This window comes from Schistocerca piceifrons, chromosome 3 (assembly GCF_021461385.2).
Source record: "Schistocerca piceifrons isolate TAMUIC-IGC-003096 chromosome 3, iqSchPice1.1, whole genome shotgun sequence".
Lineage (NCBI taxonomy): Eukaryota > Metazoa > Arthropoda > Insecta > Orthoptera > Acrididae > Schistocerca > Schistocerca piceifrons.
The window spans coordinates 626,123,798-626,138,351 of NC_060140.1; positions in this window are offsets into that span (position 1 = coordinate 626,123,798).

Consider the following 14,554-nt stretch of genomic DNA (forward strand, 5'->3'; position numbering starts at 1 on the left):
ATGTTGTGCCAGGACAGTGACTTTTTATTGTACTGATTTAACATTCTTCCCCTGACGTCCTCCTTCCTATATCTCAGAAACTTCAAAATGTACTTCGTGTAATTTGACATAAGATTAGTTGTATCTATAATTCACATCTGTTTCCCTCGTCTATTTCCATTTTCCTTCTCTACATAATCACCTAAGTTTCCTTTAAAATGGCGTTTGTTTAAACTTGTTCAATATTATATGTGCTCCATTAATGACACGTTATAGTTACCGCCAACTGTGAATTCCATTAAGGTTACGTGGTATATGTAGTATCAGTTCATGACTAACGCATTACGTGTAAGGGGGATGATGCAACTTATTACTGGATCATAGAATCCTTTGAAAACTGATAATGAAAACAGTCCTTTCCTGGGTTTCTGTTTGCCGACTACCAGGTTACAACGGCCACCGAAAACTTAATAACTCCTCTGATGAACAGCCTCAGCCGGTAATTCATTTGATAGATGCACACTCTGAATCGCCAGCCAGATTTTACGCGTGTGACCTGTAGTCTTGCAAGCCGGGTACATCCCGTTGTTCCCTGGAGAGACAAAGAGTGACACTGCGGCAGTAAATCAAGCTTTCTGCGCCACCACTGGGTGGGAACAAGGCGCCATCTGTCTTCATTACGGCCCGGCAGGAACACCGACTCGTTGGCCTAAGTGTCCACTGCTTACCGCTCCTCTCTAAGCCAGGTAGCTGTAAACGGCTACCTGTAAGCCACCTGGGAAGCCAACCGAACTTCCGCGTACGCCTGAAATACGCCAGGTACGCTTCCTATCACATTTGGACACTATCTGTCTCACGTCATTTAGTACTGAAAATATATACTTATGGAACTGATGCTAGCAAAGGTTACTACTTTTGACCTACTTTTCAGATAATACACATGTATTCAGTAACTCAATAACTCAACCACTCCATATTCGCAGCTTTCATATTTATGTTGGTTTGACATTATTTTCCTCACAGATTTTGTCACATGTCTCCTCATTGTTTAATAGCGTTTTTCAAATGTCTGAAACACAGTATCAGTCATTTAAAAGGCACACTGAGATCAAATATAGCTGGTAAAACAAATGAGACAAGTTATCTAATCCTTCTGAATTTTCGCTGCAGTTTCAAGAAATGTGCAATAGGGAATACCGCAGTGCCTGTCGATAATACTCTCTGCGATGTTAGTTTACATGCATGGCTAATTTTTATACGCACTATCCAGTTTTTAGAGCGTCATTTAAGGGTTATATGCGTCACTTAGGTACATGAATTTTAGAACTCGAGCAACGCCGTCGACTTGCTACTGAGCTTATTCCGAGATTCAGCAGAGAAGAAACTTCAATTCGGTTCCTAGGAAGGATCAAGTAGTCATGTCTGTAGTGTCAGGAGGAACAGCCATAGCTGACGGATCTGGTCTTGTAACAGTAGGCAACATGGCGCAGCTATCTTGAACGGTGGGACAGCTGAATGAGAAAAGATACCACAGCCGTAATTTTTCCCAAAGGCCTTCCAGCTCTACTTGATGTTAGAGCCCTACTGCCTGAAATACTCGGAGATAATGTTGTCTCCCATTCCGATCTTCGGTAGGGCGTCATGATCAGAAATAATCTGCATACTACAGTTACGTATCTTGTCGTTCAGAGGGATTAGAGAAATAAACAGAAATTTCACTAGCATGATGTTGGACATCGTGCTAAACAATGCATTGAAGCGGTAGGGAGCATCAGTTTGCTGACTGGAAGAGTACAACGATATTCGCAAAAAATCAAACAGGGTAACACAGAAATTGCTCTAATAAACAACAAGAAATTACAAATACGAATGAACCACTGTAAAAACTGAATGAATTAGAAATTCCAAAGCCGACACAGTCACCAACTACGACAACAGGGCAAGTATATACTACTAGGATAAAGAGTTTGTGGCAGTTCTTCTTTAGTTGAGATTACTTATCATACGTTTAGCTTGTTTGCTGGTTATATATGATTAATTTTGTGCATGAACATAGTGCCATTTACACTGCTTGACAGAAAACATTGCTACACGTTCACAGACGGAGATTTCTTCAACTAAACAACGATGATTAGCCGGGAAAAGCAGTGATTTAATGAAACCTCGTGTAATATTATAATAGTGCTGAAATTGTACAACACGCAATTAACACAACCACACGCCACAAGTGCAAAGGAATTTTGAGGACGATTCCCTGAAGAAGCTCCTTAAAGCGAACGATACTGAGAAGGCAGCAGAAACTATTCAGAACCGGGTCTATTTTTGATGGAAAGAGGACCAGTCGAATATCAGCACGACAATAAACATGTCTAGCTGTGGGGGATTCTGTGACCGGATCTACTAAAAATTCATTGCGGAAGAGATGAGCTGAACTTGGAATTCCAAAAAAGACTGTGCTTACACAGATGAAGAAAGGTCTGAAATTAAATTATTTCAGGCTAACAATCGTAAATGAGTAGATTGATGAGGATATGCGGCGAAGACATGAAGCTTCCTCAAGATTACTCAAAGTATTCGTGACTGTCCCACAGCGGGGCAAAGTTTTCTTCTCAGATGAGTGTGTAATTTATCGATCCAGTAAGAATGGAGGTATTTTTTCTGAAGCACTGGAAACCAATGTTACTATGAAGAGTTGGAGAAGCTGAATAGACTTTTCCGCCTTATTGATGTCTTTAGAAGTCTATGCTATTGAATGTTCTTTCCCGTCTATGTCTTTACTTAAAATACAGCTTAGGGTAAGGTTTTGCTTGATTCACATGACAAATTAAACTGTCTTTAACAGTCAGGATAAGCAAGGACTGGGCCTATGGTTGTTAATTTTTTGAATCATTCAACTTCTCTTCGCAATCTAGAGTCTGTGAAACTTCACTCCTTTCTTCAACTAATGTGTAAGAGGTCTTGCAGCATCTGCGAATTTGTAATGTAATTTATATAAAAACAGCGACCGCAAGACATGACTGAAACTCTTCTTTCTGTTTGTCTTTGCGAAATCCTCACTGGTTGAACCAGTTGCAGAACGGCTCGTACACCTCCTGGCCTCAAAATGTGACATAAATAGAGGACGGCCTTTACTATGAAGTGACACTTTTGTAAACAAAAGCTTAGTCTCGCTGCACGTGACCATCCATACAGTTCTCATAAACGTACCATATGCTCCTGGAAACTTGAAGACAACAATGGTACTGCCCGAGTAGACCATGCACCATTAGGTTTCAGACCCCACAGCACCCGTCGAACAAGCTTGGGAAGTCGTAAGTAAATTTTTAAAACCGAAATACATCCAATGACACTGGAAATGACCAAATAGGTCAGAAAACGCCGATAAAGGTGGATCTCCTATGGCTACGTCTAACTAGATGTACCCACTTCTTATATTCATGATGCTTTAATAACGCCACTGAACCAGACTGCCTAAGATATTTATGATGTCGAGCATGAGGTATTGGGATTCATATATAAGATACCGGATTGTAGGGCATATCCAGGAGCAGATATAGACCTAGATCATAATGTAGTAGTGATGAAGACTAGGCTGAAGTTTAAGACATTAGTCAGGAAGAATCAATACAGCAAGAAGTGGGACACGGTAGTACTAAAGAATGGCTAGATACGTTTCGACTTCTGTAAGGCTATAGATACATAAATAAGGAACAGCTCAGCAGGCATTAAAGATGAAGTGAAATGGACGTCTCTTAAAGAGTCAATCACAGAAGTTGGAAAGAAAAACGTTGGTACAAAGAAGATTACTGCAAACAAACCATGGGTAACAGAAGATATACTTCAGTTGATCGATGAAAGAAAGAAGTATGAAAATGTTCATGGAGATTCAGAAATACAGAAATACAAGTCTTTGGGGAATGAAATAAACAGGAAGTTCAGAGAAGCTAAGACGAAATGGCTGCATGAAAAATGTTAAGAACTCTAAAACGAAATGATTGTCGAAGGACTGATTAAGCATATAGGAATGTCAAAACTACCTTCGATTAAATTAAAGGCGAGCGTGGTAACACGAAGATTGCAGCTGGAATTCCACTGTTAAATGCAGAGGAAAGAGAGGACTGATGGTAAGAATGTAATGAAGGCCCCTCTGAGAACAAAAACATTTGTCTGATGCGGCAGAAGAAGAAACAGGAATCAATGTAGACGAGATAGTGAATGCAGGATTAGAATTACAATGTAAGATACCTTTGGAGGGCTTAAGATCAAATAAGGCAGAAGGGGTGGATAACATTCCATCTGAAAATTGAAAGTCTTGGTGGAGGTGGCAACAAAACGACTATTTACGTCGGTGTGTAAAATGTATGAGTCTGTCAACATACTATCTGAATTTCGGAATAAATATCATTCACAATTTCCGAAGACTGTAAGATTTGACAAGTGCGAGAATTATCGCTTAATCAGATTAACAGCTTATCCATCCAAGTTGCTCACAAGAATGGAGAAGAAAATTGATGGTGTGTTAGATAGTGATAAGTTTGGCTTTAGGAAAGGTAAAGGCACGAGAGAGCCAAGTCTGACGTTGCGGTTGATAATGGAAGCAAGACTAAAGAAGAATAAAGACACGTTCAAAGAATTTGCAGACCAGGAAATAGCGTTCTACAATGTAAAATGGTGAAACTTGTTAGGGATTATGAGTAAAATAGGGGTAAGCTATAGAGAGAGAAGGCTAATATACAATGTATAAAAGAGCTAAGAGGGAATAACAAGAGTGGACGACCAAGAACGAAGTGCTCGTATTAACAAGGGTGTAAGGCAGGTATATAGTCTTTCATCCTTACTGTTCAATCTGTACATCGCAGAAGCAATGGTGGAAATAAAAGGAAGGTTCAGGAGTGTAATAAAAATTCAATGTGCAAGGATGTCATTGATGCGATTCACTGATGACATTGTTATCCTGGGTGAAAGTGACGAAGATTGACAGTATCTGCTGAATGAACAATTTAATGAGTACAGAATATGGATTGGGAGTAACGAAAACGAAAGTAATTATACGTAGCAGAAATGAGAACAGAGAGATAATTAACATCATGAACGTTGAAGTTAAGGAATTCTGCCTCGTAAGCAGCAAAATAACCTATGTCGGATGGAGTAAGAAGGGCATCAAAAGCAGACCAGCACTGGTAACAAGAGTTATTTTAGCCAAGAGAAAACTACTACTCACAAACTTAGGCCTTAATTTGAGGAAGAAATTTCTGAGAATGTAAGTTTGGAGCACAGCACTGTATGATAGTGAAACACGGACTTTGGGAAAACCGGAACACAAGGGAATCGAAGCATTTGAGATGTTCTGCTAAAGACAAAGGTTGAAAATTAGGTGGACAGATAAAGTAAGGAATGAGGAGGTTCTGCGCAGAAATGGAGAGGAAAGGAATATGGCAAGGGGAAAGGACAGAATGACAGGACATGTATTAAGACGTCAGGTAATGACTTCCGCTGTACTAGAGGGAGCTGTAGAGACCAAAAACTGTACATTAAGACAGAGATTTAAATATATCCAGCAAATAATTGAGGATGCAGGTTGCAAGTGCTACTCTGAGACGGAGAGATTGGCTCAGGGTGGAATTGGTGACGGACCGCATCAGACCAGTCGGAGGACTGATGACACACACACACACACACAAAAAGACATGCATCAGTTGCCTGCTTTTTAAATACCTAAAACACTGTAGAATCTACATAGCTACTTTCCATCTGAGGATTTATTTTTCATGATAACAATCTGTGCTGACCAGGGACTGGTGGTTTCGTCTATAAATCCATCCTACAGCACCTGACCTTCGAACTCTTCCATCACTGCTTGTGGATGATGGATAATCTGTTACGGTTTCTTGAACACACGCAGGTTTTATCCAGGAAGAGATTGTGCTGCGCTACTAGTGTAAGGGTCAACGGTCTAGGCGGGTAAAATAATTACACTTACGCCTGCAATAATCTCTTCAAGTCCATGCTAATGAATCGACCGAATGACTCGTCTCCATGTAACGAAATTCCTATTTTACTCGTCATCCTCTAGCCATTCCAAGATAGCCATCAGTGCATCTTATAGTAGCCTCACCTTTTCCTAACCAAAATTGTGTACACTGATCGGCACTACCTATCTTCCCTCAACTATTTGCTCAAAAAACGAACTATGTCATACGAAACACTGTGCCTGTTCCATTTCGTCATTCTCTATAGAGGGTTCTACTACACACGAAGAATTAATGGCAGATCAGCGCCTACATTCATCCAGATCAGCCATCCTGTGCCTTTCGGTATTGCATCCCACTAATCGAGTCCAAGAGACTGCGTACACAGTTTAATTGCCTTTCTCAACTCCTCGGGTGATCCTTGCGATAGTTCAGTTCTTTGAGCAGTAAGACCGAGATGGAATAATGTCCAAACGAGCTCCACCATGTACTTTTATAGACCAACCTTATCGTGACGTTTAACTAGAAAGTCCAGTCCAAGAATGACGTCAACCTTTAGCTTGCACTAGGGAGAATTTCAGCACACAGCTGGAAGGTCCTTCTCCCCAGTTAAAACTCCAAAAGTACTAAACTGAGGGAGTAAAAACAATTACCACTCGTACCACTTAGCCTATAAGGTGGTGGGTTTAAAATGGAGACACTACATATACTCTGACTTGCCACATATACCCATGATCCTACAACAACATACCCAGTCCACGCCGGCCGCTGTAGCCGAGTGGTTTTAAGTGCTTCAGTCCGCTACGGTAGCAAGTCCGAATCCTGCCTCGGGCATGGATGTGTGTGATGTCTTTAGGTTAGTTAGGTTTAAGTAGTTCTACGTCTAAGGGACTGCTGCCCTTAGATGTTAAGTCCCATAGTGCTTAGAGCTATTTGAACCATTTTTGAACACAATCCTTACCTTTCACAGTCAGGTAGACAAATGTCTGACTTTGCTTTCGCACGGGAATTGGCCCACGGTGGAAGTTAACTGGGATCATGGTGGAGTAGTCACAACACTCCCGAACACTCCCGATCCTGCTTAATGGAGGTGCCTGAGTATTACCATGATCTCATCTCCTACAAGCCTATGGGCATTTCTGAAAGGATTCTCCCACCAATTTGCCCGTATGACACTATGGTTCGTACAGAGCCACTGAATTTTATTCAAGAGCCTCGTCAAAATCTTATGATACCTGTATCGAAAACCACTCGCTTCTTCCTCGAGCTAGTTACTGACTCAATTTCAAAGAACGCTGTCACAGTAGCTAAAGCTTCATCCGAGGTTTTAGGGAATTACATGCACACTTTTAGTGACATGTCAGCCGGTAAAGCCATAAAAAGTGCATCAAATACGTGTTGTTCTGCATCCTATAGAATAAGCCTCTTTGGAACGATCACCGTTCATCAATCTAAATACGTTGAAATCGATGCTCTTAATACGATCAACAAAATTTTCTACCGAGTAGCCCTGTTGTTGCTCTCCTAATGACTCGTTCGCGATAGTTTCGAAGAATATTCTTCCTCTATAACGGTCTACTGCCCTTCCCGAAATTCCGTGAAACATTGAGCATTGAATAACTTCTCTTAGCACGTTATGTATGTTCTAACATCCCGTACTAATTGTAAATGAACCAACATAACATGTGCTCGCAACTCTATTTCTCTTACATTGGGGCTGTATGTGAACGGTGTGCTCCTGACAATGACGCCACCAATTAGGCTTCACCATATTCGAGGATGGGTGGAGAAATGTTAGCAGTTGACCGATCCCTTTTGTCAGTCTTTAAACGACATAGTTCCTTATGCAAAGTCTCATTATCAGCTTGAACTTTCTGTATCTGCAACATGCTGTGGTTAAAACAGTTCTTGCGCTACATATGTAACTAGAATAACTTTTGGAGGAACCGTGTTGAGTTGCGTCGAAAGTTTTATTTCTTTTTTGATGACTAATTTGGATGACGTGTCCATTCTTAGATCATCTATGGACGTAAGTCTGGCGTTACAACCACATCTGCATGTAAGGCCGGCCGGAATGGACGAGCGGTTCTAGGCACTAAAGTCTGGAACCGCGCGACCGCTACGGTGGCAGGTTCGAATGCTGCCTCGGGCATGGATGTGTGTGATGTCCTTGGGTTGGTTAGGTTTAAGTAGTTCTACGTTCTAGGGGACTGATGACCTCAGAAGTTAAGTCCTATAGTGCTCAGAGCCATTTGAACCATTTTTGTGCATGTAAGTCGCTGGCCACAAAACGTATAAACATGCCAATGTAAAATTTAGCGTCAAAATAACCTAAGCTTTTTGACACACATTGATGTTCTTGTGTGGATGCTACATTGTATAACGCCAGTTTATAAATTTGGTTGCCAGTAACTTACATGTACGATAGATTACAGTGCAAGACATATATACATGGATGATTTGATAATGGACAAGCTTTCCCAAGCTAGTCATCTATAAATAAGTAAAACTTCTTACGCAACTGAAGACGGTTGCTGCAACAGTTTCCGCAGGCTCAAACTTTAGCTGCGTCATTCAGCCAATGCTGAACGCCCCTTGGATTTTTACTTTCTCACCAACTAAATCCAAACAGAAAAGAAAGGAAAGGCAAAAAAAGACGACCTGACAGGACCAGACAAAACAGAAAGGCGGCACCTACTTAAAAACGTGTTCTGATTGCCACTAGAGTCGTACATCCAGCCACATTTACTCGATAGAAACCTCCTGCGGCCAACTGCTCTCTGCTGATGCCCATATTTGCCGAGAACAGAGTACGTGAGCTGCGAGACGCCCACTCACTAGCTGACGAATAGGCCTACCACATCACTGAGTGGGTCGCCGCCCCGTCCAACTGTGAGAGCATAATGCGGCTGCGTGATGGACTCAATCTGCGTCCGGTCGTGTGACAGTTTTCGCTCTGCCAAAACAGAAGGGAAATAGACTGAGTGTGGGGTGACAGGGATAGGATAGAACTAACAGACAGCAGAGTATTGGTGGCGCCGACGCACCCAGAAACTGGGCCAGACCACTATAACATCGTAAACCACAGAGGCGAAAGTCTCGGGCAGACCAGTTCACCAGGGGGCGTTGGCCGACTGATTGGTCACTGAATGGGCGGCATTAAGTCAACAGGGCTTGAAGGAACAGAGAAACAGACAGGGCTGGAAAGGATGGAATGTCTGCACCCCCCCCCCCCCCCCCCACACACACACACAAAGCGAATCAGAATAAAAATCCTCTCATCTATTCCTATAGCAACCCACACCGTCCTCTTAGCCTGTGGAAAACCTCCATATCAACAAGGCAAACACTCGATTCTTACAAAGTTCGCTACCCACATATACAAGAACACAGCAAAACTTAATTTCCAATTTCAACAGAGGTTGCTGCACAGGAACAGTGATTAGAATACACTGAGAAATCTGGATCAGTATTTGACCTTAAATTCAATCGCGCATGAAGAATAAGTTCTTCGTCTCGGTATTATCACTACTGCGAGTTCTACTACTCCGCTGAGACCATTCGTACTACAGCTTACTATAACTATCAACACGTTATCTACAGGAAGAATTTTCCAGTGCGTGACCGTAACTGTCAAGCACGACTTCTGCACGATAAATCTTCCTTTGAACTGGCCATAAGATCCATGTTACAGCACTTTGGAACCATTTACACAGACAAATGTACAGCGTTACTACTACTTTTATAAACCAATCCATCATTTCAATCAACCGTATGTTCTTCTTCCGTGGCCAGCTGCTACTATCGTAGGAACGTTCATACTCGAACTGTTAATGCTTTAAGCCACCAATGTAGATAATATCTCTCCACTCGGTATATGGATACCGGTCATCGGTTTTGCAATGGTACTCTACAACCCCTTTGTAACAAACTCATACGAACAACATTTATAATAATAAATTATTAACATTTACCCATACCACTGTAAATCGAACTACTACAAGAATAGATTAAAACGACGACAACTAAAATTCCTTTGACCATCCATACACTCCTTTGAGAATGGTGAAGGTTTGGTATACAAGGAAGAGGGCGTTCTAGATCGTATATGAAGAAAAATGACTTGTAATACTAGTAAAATAATGGATGTAGCAAATTAATGTGTACCACTTTAATGAACATAATACTAGCAATTTTTTATTGGTTTACACAAATTGATCATATTATTTTTCATCTTCTTTCAAAGGCTATAACATCTATGACCTCTTCTCTGAAGCTTAATCTCAAACATTTTAGCTAAGGTTTTATTAGTCTTAGGTCCACAGTTGGAAAATCGCCTGAAAAACTTTCAGTCAGCTCTTCCTGCGCCCCATTTTCTATAGTCTTCTTCCTGTAGTGTCCGTGAGACATTTTCCACTTTTGTGGTGCAATATTATAACTTCGTCGGTGTGGTCAGTGGTACACTCCTTCGCCATGCTGGAAGCAACTGGAACTTTCTGTCATGTGAAGACGACGACCTTTTTGAGTGTGGACTGGCCCATTGCTGCAGAGTTCTGCACGTAACTCACTGCGATCTCAGAAAATTTATTCATGCAGTGTAATGCCAATGTGGAACTGCCAGTTCTGAAAACACGTTAGATTAAAGTAAGAGGTCCTATTAGAAACAATGCTGTGGAAGTCACGAGACAAACAAGGTTAACTCTTTCGTGTCAAGGTCAAAAGATCGAAGCCAACTTCGTGATTATACCTAAACTAACTGTAGATTTGATAATTGGTGCAGATTTTTTAAATGAGAGGCGAGCGATAATAGATATGGGGAAAGGTAGCGTAACATTCGGGAATGTCACACTTCCCTTTGAGCAAAAGCTAAAATCAGAAGAAATACCAGTTATAAACAAACAAGTAAGAATGACGCAAGATAAAGAGGATGAAGAATTAGAATGGTATGCACAAAAGGGGGAATCACCTCAACTCACGTTAGAAGTCCATAAAGAACTCGACGAAAAATTTCAAGAAGTTCAAGCTATTTCGGAACACAGTAAAAGAGAATTAGAGGGTATTTTACGAGATAAAGCGAGGTATTTTTATCTAAGACTGGCAGTATTAAACACTTTCAGTACAAGTTTGAAGATTAATTTTATTACTGGTAAATAATCAGCACAATATTTCAAGATTATGTTTCAGATAAGATCGTCAGGAGAAAGAAGAATGAAGAGAGAGGAAGGTGGGATAAAGAAAGTAGTTTCAATAAAAACAAAAACAAAAATAACACTAATTGTACCATAGACTAAAGTGAAGGGATAAAACCTAGATAGTCTAACAGCATGAACTACTAAAATGATATACACCATGACACTACACAAAAAACTAAAATAAACGAATTTGAGGTTTCTTGTAGAAGTTAAGACTCAAAATATCTTAGAATTGTAACATGGAAAGAGCTCCTAAATTTGTAAAGCTTTTTAAGAAGGCGTAAAACAATGTAGGTACTAGACAAATGTTAGATGATTATAAGTAAAATTTTTTGTAAGAACCATTGTAAAAGCTCCAGCAAGGACCAGAAGCAACGACCCGCTAGTTGCAATGAGAGAAGTATCAAGAAAGAAGAGGATGTAATTAGAAAGACACATTCCTACAAGGCAGAAGCATTGAGAGAAAGGAAAGGACAGGAAGACCAACAGACAGTATCGAAAGTGGGCAATAAATTTGCCCGCTAGGCGGAACCCTGCTGGGACGTAACATGGAGCCGCACAGTGGCAGAGACCTGCAGAGACGCGACAGGACCCCGAATGCCGGAAGGGTCTCCGAGTGCCCCGAATGAACAGAGCAAGCTAAAAACGGCCTGATGAGAAGACCGTTTGGGCAAGCCACCACTGGCAAAAAATATGTGTAAAAGTCACACTACTGCTATTAAACAGCACGCTGATGCATGAAACTGAAGAAAACTTCCACAAAGTAAAATTGGCATGCCCAAACAATTTATCAAACTATTACTAAGAGCAGAACTTCAAAGCGACTAGTTATCAATAAATATTTCTATATCCTGCCCAGAGAGGAACCAAGAATCAAGTAAGAAGCAGAGAAAAGGCAGGAAGAACAGAAGTTGAAGATTCGCAAGATTGAGACCAAGAAAGAAGATGGGTGAAGAAATGACGACATACCTTCCCAAATTCCTATCATATTGTAAACCAGTCGTCTGCGAAGTATTACAACGAAAAACGACCGCTTTCAGCGACACATAACGATGACTTTCACGCATGCAAAGCCAGTAAACCACGAGATTCTGCACTCAGAGTTCCATTCCATCATGGGACCTCCACAACAGCAACACACACTTGCAAAGCCAACAAGGAATGACGAACGAAGCTGTACATCAAATACTAGCCCACATCCATCTCGCTCAAGTCCATCACCTTCATGCAAAAACATTTGCCAACCTTATGCTTAAAAATTCATAGGATTGTGTGAATGTGTGAAATCAAATTATGTGATGTAGGAATTGTGCAAAAGAAACATGTGAATAACTAAATAAGTTAAGCACACCACACAACCAATAAACTACAAAATAACAGTCATTGACTATGGACTTAAGTAAAAAATAGACTATCGATAAAAATAAGTCATAAGTTCTGAAATAGACAGAATATTAAGAACAAAAGTAAGGTATAATAAACACTAAAACTATATGCCACTTACTTTACTCATAAAAATAAAAGAATAACTATATTTTACTTATCTTCTCCTTATAAAAACAAAGAATAAAAAATTATCTTGTTGGATGTTTTCCCTTTTTTTAAACATTTGTACCATTTCTTAGGATAATATCTCCAAACTTGTGTATGTATATTTCTTTGTCAAAGCAATTCTTGGAAATAATTCTTATTTGTTAGTGTAACAATGTTGAAATGAGTGTCAAGAAACAAAAACATTTTACTTGTACATGATATTTAGAAATTGTGTTAGGAATAGATTTTACTTAATTACTACATTTATAAAAAAAATACATTTCTAAGAAAATCGATGTTAAAGACTCCTCACTTTCGATAATACACTTCTTAAAAAACAAACTTCACACTTAAATAAAGATAGAAAATAATGATAAATTAATAATAGCATAAAAATATTCTTATTTTGTCATTTTTGAGGATAATGTGGAGGAATATAATAATATAAATTAGTAATACAAACTAGCGTAGAACCATAATAACGTGGCTGAACAGTAGGCAACAAAATTTAGATACAGAAATAATTTTTGACTGACTTAGACAACGATTCAATCATTGCCAAAATTCAGTGCAAAAATTAAGTTCGAAGGGTGGTGATATGTAAGGTGTCAGGCAAACCCAACACCTTCCATGAAAACCCTGACATGATAAGCAAATCCAGTAGTATGTCATATAGCTCCGAATAAATCGTGACATTAAATTAACCAAAGTAATACGAGTAACGAGTGAGCAAATGGAATACCACAGACTAATACAAGAATGCCCAAATGCATGTCATACCTTCCCACTGTGAGACAGATGCAGTTCCGAGGGGAGAAACGAGAACAGAAGCCGAGAGCAGAACTGTGTTAAGCTAGAAGGCCCTACAATGAGGGACGGACTGGACACCCACGTCGCCAGCTAACCACTAGGACCACGCCAGCTATAAGTTTTAGCGTGAGACGTTTTCGCGTCTCTGTTACATTAGGACCACCCCCCAGCCCATGTTAATAGCTAGAGCCCTCCAGAAGAACAGTATATATCTTACGATAACACAAAAAGGGCCACACCACCCGCAAGTTTTTAGCATGGGACTTTTTTGCGTCTCTGTTACATTGCAAACTTTAAAAGCATTGCCCCACCACGAAAAGTATAACGTTCCTCATTGGATAGACAGAATTTTTGTAAGCAGAGCTTAAGGTTAACATTGAGACCCTGATTGGTCAGATGAAAACACAGCCAGATAGTTAAGCCAACTTCGGTAAATTGTAGTAAGGAGAAGTTAGGAGGCAGTTGCTTCGGAGATGGCGAGGTGAGCGGAGCTGTGCTGCCCGCCACCCCCTGACGAACACCGATAAGGTAATGAACGCACGTGATGCTGCGTAACAGCGCATAAAGCTTCACTCAGAACTGCAGAAGTCTCATCTGTTACACCCCCTTTTTGCGTAATACTAGTGTCGATCATCAATTAAAGCTCATGGTGTTCACATTTGCCACTTCAAGTAAAAATCTGAAACGCGATGATTTTTCTGTTATATAGTTATTGAGAAGCCACATCAGCCACTGTAATTTACGACAAGTTAGATATTTAATTAGAGATAATTGAGGGTCACTGTAGACCATTCTGATAGTTTTCTCTCTTGTGAAACTTAATTTAAACCTAGATTATAGATGTGATATGGCATAGGTCATCCTTCGATCCCTTGTAGAACTTGGAGACCCAATCAGGGAAAATTCGTTTACATTTTTGTTGATCGCAGTTGGTTTTTATCATCCTGTATTAAAACATTTCCTTTTATCAATAGTGCAATTTATAAACAATGTTTTGTGAGCAGAATAAAATTTCCAGTGGTAAACTTATCTAGTTTTTCGACGTCTTTTTACCAGCTAAATAAAATGTAG